Source organism: Corythoichthys intestinalis, chromosome 11 (assembly GCF_030265065.1).
Source record: "Corythoichthys intestinalis isolate RoL2023-P3 chromosome 11, ASM3026506v1, whole genome shotgun sequence".
Taxonomy (NCBI): Eukaryota; Metazoa; Chordata; class Actinopteri; order Syngnathiformes; family Syngnathidae; genus Corythoichthys; species Corythoichthys intestinalis.
This window is the reverse complement of record NC_080405.1, coordinates 23,161,908-23,168,610: the sequence shown is the minus strand read 5'-3', so window position 1 is coordinate 23,168,610 and position 6,703 is coordinate 23,161,908. Positions and strand designations below refer to the sequence as shown.

The 6,703-nt window shown below is 37.6% G+C and overlaps 1 protein-coding gene across 4 annotated transcripts in view; it reads right to left on the bottom strand.

Moving 5' to 3' along the window:
* The window catches only part of LOC130924409 (dedicator of cytokinesis protein 2-like), a 315,198-nt gene that overhangs the window by 288,497 nt on the left and 19,998 nt on the right, over window positions 1-6,703 (bottom strand). The gene's annotated exons all lie outside the window — the stretch shown is intronic.

Sequence of the window (6,703 nt, the reverse complement as noted above, 5' to 3'; positions counted from 1 at the left end):
AAAATAAAAGACAATAATGTTCAAACATACAAATGATAGGATAAACTAAGTTATTTTTTTGTATTTTTGAAAATAATTTTTATATTATTTTTTTTATTTTTATTATTAAATTATTTTTTTATTATTATTTCGGCGAGGTGAAATATGATTTTATTTTTTTGCTCTATTTGAAGCCACGTATTTTTAGAACCCACTTCAACACACTTCCACATAATGCTAGCTTCATGCAAAAAAAACCTTGCTTAAAAATTTAGGGCAAATGCAAACTCAAAATGACACAGGCAGTTCTTCCATTTGTCTTGTTGTATGTTAAATTTAATTAAAGGAAAAGCACAAGAGCCTCATAAAGTTGGCTGTTGGACAAATGAAGTAATCAGGTGAGAGGAACCATGGTGAGAGAGGTGGACAAAAACCTGATGGTCACTGGCTGAGAACCAGAGGTCCTGTGCAAAAACTGGACAAAGTTCTAGAGTAAGAAGCAGAGCAATGTGAGCACAACATTTACAGCAATTACGCCAAGGAGTTTTTTTTATTTTATTTTTTTTATACATATATAATGAGACCAGAGGACGGAAGACAATGTGTGCATGCTACTCTGTTCACTTCTCCTCCCGATTGCTCAGTTCGCACAGCAACAAGCTCTGAAGTATCTTTGAACAATTATTGTGCCCGCTATGAGCTCTTGGGAACAGTAAGTGCTGAAGACAAATATTTGTGTAGCCTTACCAAACAATCACACATGTCTTTGAGCTATTTCTGTAAGCCTTATGATCTCCTTTATGGTGTTTTTGCTTCATGAGAATCACTGTTACTTAGTAACGCGTTACTATAATCTGATTACTTTCTTTCAGTAACGAGTGGTCCAAAGCATTCATTTTTCCAAACCAGTAATCTGATTAAAGTTAGTTTCCTTAGTGTCTGTGCGTTACTATTTTGTGATTGCCTCATAATGTACTGTATATAGAATGAAGAATACTTTAGTCATGTACTAAGAGCATTTTGTTTGAGTTGAGTTCGGGAATGACATCACATGACCCGTTTTCTTATCGGAGAACAAAAAAAAAACGTGTATTACCACTCCGTGTGAGCGGCGCTGAGAGCGCAGCCAAAACAATAGCCTAGCTACCCAGTCAGGACGCGAATAATGAAAGAGCCAGTTGAGATACCACAAACGGGCTGCATTTGCTCACTGGAAACACTGCCATTACTTCACATTTCTGTCCAGTGAAGATGACAAAATCTCCAGATGTTGCAAACTTTGTGCTCGCTTAAAAACACCGTTGACCGCTAAAAACTCCACATCTAATTCAAGGAACCACTTAATTACAGCACAGTGTGTCAAAAGTAAAGCCTAAAGGTAACGAGAGCACTTCTACAGTTTGTAACCAAGCTTTACATATATTTTACAGTCAAAGTTTATAACCATAGGTGGACTTTGACTTTTGGATAAGTGGCCTGTACTGTATATATGGCGGAAAACACTTAGGTGACTTGAAGTTCCACTCTGAGACCCCCAATTTGGCCAAATTTCAAAACTGTCTGATATGCATGTGTGATACATCATTGGAAATATTAAAATCTCTATTTTCTGGTGGAAGAAAAATTTTGAACAGGAGTGTATTTTTAATTGGTTTTTTTTGTTGTTGTTTTTTTTAAACAGCAAAACCCTAACTCGAAATGGTAGCATGAAAGAGCATAATTAAAGACTCCATGATTTTAATGAGATATTATTGCATACTTACATGGTTTCGATCAGAATACTCCATGTAGCATGTATCATTGAGTGTCCAGACACAGCTGTTAATGGTCTAAGATGGATTTTTGGGGGGATTTTATCTGTGAAACATGCAGATGCAGAAAACGCAGATATCAACGAGTGGTCAAGATTTTCTTTTTCATATACAGTATTTACCCTTTTAAACGTTTTTTTTTTTTTTTTTCTGTTTGGATCGATTTTTTGTCATTATCATATCAGAGAAAATGCGACAGTAATATAAAAAAATTACAATTAAACGATAGTTATGACGTAGATATCGTGACCTATTTACAGACACTTTTTTTTTCATTGTGACGTAATTTGTTTAAAAGTTTAAAATATGCGAGTGAATAATTTTTTAAAGTTTTTTTTTTTTTTTTTTTTACTAAATATTAGATATCAATTAGATTCAAAGCTAAAAATGACAGACATTTTGAATAATAAATATGATTAATTACCTTCTTTTTATGGCTGGGTTAAAACAAAAGCAGTTGCGCGATGTCTGTAAACGGGGGTCGCCGGGGTAAAACGGACAAATTAAAAATAGTTTGGGGGCTTAATGCACCATGAATCTGCTATGGCAGCATATAGACATATTTTCTATCAAACACAGCAGTTCTTTTGGCTTAAAATACAGCAGTTTATTTTAAAGAGGGATGCAAGAGCAGAAACAGCTTTTTCATCCTTGTCTGTTTTTTCCGCCATATACATACACATCTTGACAATGTTCTTGTTCAATCCTCAGTTCAAGGTCAGTTGTTGTTGAAGCTTTTGAAAGCTTAGATTTGAAGAAATTCTAAATATCCATCCTCAGCTGTAGTTTTGGATATGCAAAGAAAAGGACTGTCTCTAAGGTGCTGGTCACATGATCTGTTTGAAAAATAATTTGGACCGATTATGAAATACTTACTACTGTAGGATTCTTGTTCATTTCATTCATTTAAATTATTTTATTGCTTTAAAATTTTTATAGACAACATTTTAATGGCTAGGTCTGTATTTTAAAGGGGAAGTTCAGAATTTCTGACATTCGGCTTAATCTTCGAGTTGGCAGGGGTACAATTAGTCCTTGGAGTTGATTTGAACAAATTCCGTGTAGTTTGTCAGTTATTTGTTAGTTCCAGGGCTCCGGAGTGGCTACTCTAGCGCGAGTCAATGATGGTTGAAATCAACTCCATCGACTAATTAAACCCCCGCTAACCCGAAGATTAAGTCTTATGTGAAAAATTCTGAGCGTCTCCTTTAATTCTCGAAAAGTCAAATATATGCGATAACATTTTTCTGTTGTCATCCTATGTTGAGGCAGCAAAGGGCGGAAAATTAGTAAAAAGTAACTAATAAATTATTTTTACAGTAACATAGTTACTTTGATAATGAAGTAATCAGTAAAGTAACGAGATTACTATTTTGAGGTTTAATCATTAATTAAATTACTTTTTCAAGTAATCGGTGACAACACTGATTAGAATTTAGTAGGGTGGGGAGTCGACTCAGCCAAAATCTAAAGATGATCACGACAAAAGCAAGAAACAAAGTGAATCATTTTCAGTCCCAAGACTGAAAATACACTTTCTGTACCCCCCCTCCTGTTCATAATGTGCAACTATTTTGGAGTTTTCAATATTATGTGTCTGTGTGCAAAAAATCAAAACATTTGTTTGAATTTCTGACTACGCAATTCTGTCTTTTCGCTTTCTCTACATTTAAAAAGTTAGCTCCGTAGCACATCCTCCCCCAGGCTGATTAATCTCCTGGAATTATAACTTCGTTTATCACCCAGATTGTAAAAAGACTTTCTCACATCCATCAGTTTCATGACTTTTACTGCTCAACCTTCTTCAGGATTTGGCCCAGTTCACATCCAATAAAAATCAGCAACCGGATAAGATTTACTCATTAAATTGGTCAAATTAAAACCTCTCTATCTTTATTTGGACTTTAAATCACAATTACCAGGGAAGCTACAAGCATGTTTTGCAGGAGAAGATGGGTTTTCAAGAAATGATTGGGAAGTTAAAATGCTGATACACAATTAATGTTTTACAGTGAAATATATTTTTACAATATTCAGAGTGGGAAAAAAAGTTCAGTAGGACTAAAATTGTACTGTACAGTCCATCATAGACAAACCAAAGGGAGACACACGTGACCACTTACTGTTTTTCACAAGGAAACTTCAACAAACAATAACTCATTTTATTTCTGAGCAGTTGCAGTCGATTGCTATGGGGTACCTAATCAAGTGGCAAGCAAAAAAGAGGATATTTTACGAGCACAATAAAAAGTAACCACTATAAATGCTGCCTGTAAGTGCCAAGAAAGAGGTTTATGTGAAGAAAATGGCAAACACTTACAGAAAATCGCTTCATGTGCTCTTTTCATGTCTTAAAAGAGCAGAGCAGTTGACGTGTACAGAAATTCTTACACAATTCTACAATGGGCAGCATTTATATTTTATTTATGATGCTTTCATCTTTAAGAGCGTTTCGCTCTGCTGGTCACTCACGACATCAGTCCATTGCTCTTTTTTGGAATCAGAGATACTGACTGCTCACACAACATGAAAACCATTCATCATTGCTTCTTAAACAAAACATTTATGTGAAGGGGGGATGAAGAAAAAAAGCAAACACACACTGATATATAAGTATCTCTATAGAAGCTATCAATCATAAATATTGTCATTATTCAACTGTGTCATCGACATGTCCTCCTCCTTTCTTCTTTTTTCCCTGTGCACACCCAAATTCTGAAATACGCGCACACACACAGGAAGAGCATCATGAATCATAAATCTTATGAATGCCATCTAAACACTTCTCAGAGCTACGAGGAATACCGATGATTGATCCACGTGGTCGAGGGGGGGGCGTAAGCGAAGACGATGGACAGAAGGTTGAAACTGGCGATGCGGGGGTCACAAGCTGCAGTTCAGGGGTCAAACGGATTTGGCGGAGGCACAATATGGCTGACGAGGAAGGAGAGATGTGCAGGGGGGACTGAGGAGTAACTGGATAAAGGAGGAGGGAGAGAGAAGAGGAGGAGAAGGAGAAGATTGGGGGATGTTGCCTCAGTGAGGCTGAAGCCATAACTCATCTTTTATTAAAAATAATGAAAAAAACTTAATGAGTTAATATCTGGAGAAAGAGACAGTATGGAGGCAATGGAGGAAGGGACAGCGAATAGAAGAAAGGAGATGTGATCGGACCCCCCTCCCCAACATAAAAAAAAAAAAAAAAAAAAAAAAAAAAAGCAGGTCAGTGTTTAGTTATTTATCCCGCTTTTAGAAAGTTCATATAAAAGCCATTAAGACGAGCGGGAGACCAGTCATGGTTGTCCCGTCTTTCTAAGTCCCCAAATCCCCCTGGCGGTTTGGTAATTAAAGGCACTTAGCAACCAATTAACAGTGATGAGCTAAATTAGCACGGTACACTCTCCATTGACGAGTACATTATGAGTGCTCATTGAAACAACTTAGGAGAAACCTCAGCGGCCCGTGTTTGCGTTTCGACAAATGACGGATTAATTACTATTAAAGCATCGGCATGTTAATGAGCTGAGAAACAATTAGAGAGACTGCCAACACAGGAGAGAAGCAGAAGTACAGATGAAGGCGATGAGAGAGAGTGAGAGGAGAAATCTTCATTGGGAAGCAATACTGATTAAATGGATGGAGAGGAGCACTCTTCACCCAATATCCATGAACTTATTAAATACATGACATCACAATTTGTCTTTTCTAGCACGCAGCTATACACCCCCCAGTCCACAATCATCTATCCTTTTGCTTGGAAAACTCTCTCCTTTCTTTCTTTTCTAGCTTCTTTTCAACTCTTCCCTCCTTCCTGCTTGGGGGACACAGTCCTGTGAAGGAATTTAATATGCAACTTTTATATGAGAAACCAATCGCATACGTCCGGGTCTATTGGGCTCGCAATCTATCGGCCCGGACGGCTAATGTAATAGAGGGAGCCGGGGCTATTTATCACACGTGGAGCTATGGTTCCCCCTCTCTCCCTCGCTCTGTCTTTATTCAAGCCAAGATTCCATGGCTGCCACTAAATCAGGCCAACTATGAGCTATGGCTGCCCAGAGGGTATCTCCTCTTTTATAGAGGGATTTGGATTGTGTATCTTCTGGTTCCTCGGTGGTCGTTGCTGCCTCTTACGGAAGCCATAAACATTCAAACAAAAGGAAAAGAGTTACGTATCACTCTGTCCACTCTGTGTGGACATGGAAACGTGGGAGCTGGAGGCATAATGAAGATGACGACTAACTTATTAATAGTGAGACGATGTGGCAACGGGTAGACTTCAGCATGAAAGCTTTTACTTTCAGGTCAAACGATCATGTGTAATTGCTCTGGACCATGAACATGCCACAACATAATTAACGTTTTTTCACAAGAGCATATTGCCGAACTCATTTTCTGAAAACAGGGGAAAACTAATTCAATAAATAAAGACTGAGTCGACCATTGTTAAATACCATTACCTGGATGAGTAAGACTGCACACAAAAATAAAATAATTAGCATGCACATTGATTTGTTTTATTTATATTGTGACAGTAATTTGACTCAGGCAATTATGCTATTAGGGTAAAGGTTATGTAGAAAAAAATGTAGTTTGAGTGCATGTACACAAAACAATGTATAGTGTACAGTGTTGTTAATAACGGTGTTAGAGTATAACGGCTTTATTTTTGTCAGTGGTGAGTAATCTAATTAATTACGTTTCCCATCTTTGCAACACCGTTACCATTACTGAGGATGTAAAGGCGTGCGTTACTATGAGTTATTACGTTGGGTTGGTTGACTGAGATGAGAAATGTCTGAGAGACACAGAGAGAGCAGAGCGGGAGAGGGGAGGAGGGGAAGGGAGTTGTGACGCCGTTGCAAACATGATCCTAGATGGCTCGGAGCGTTACCATAGCAATCACGTTCTCG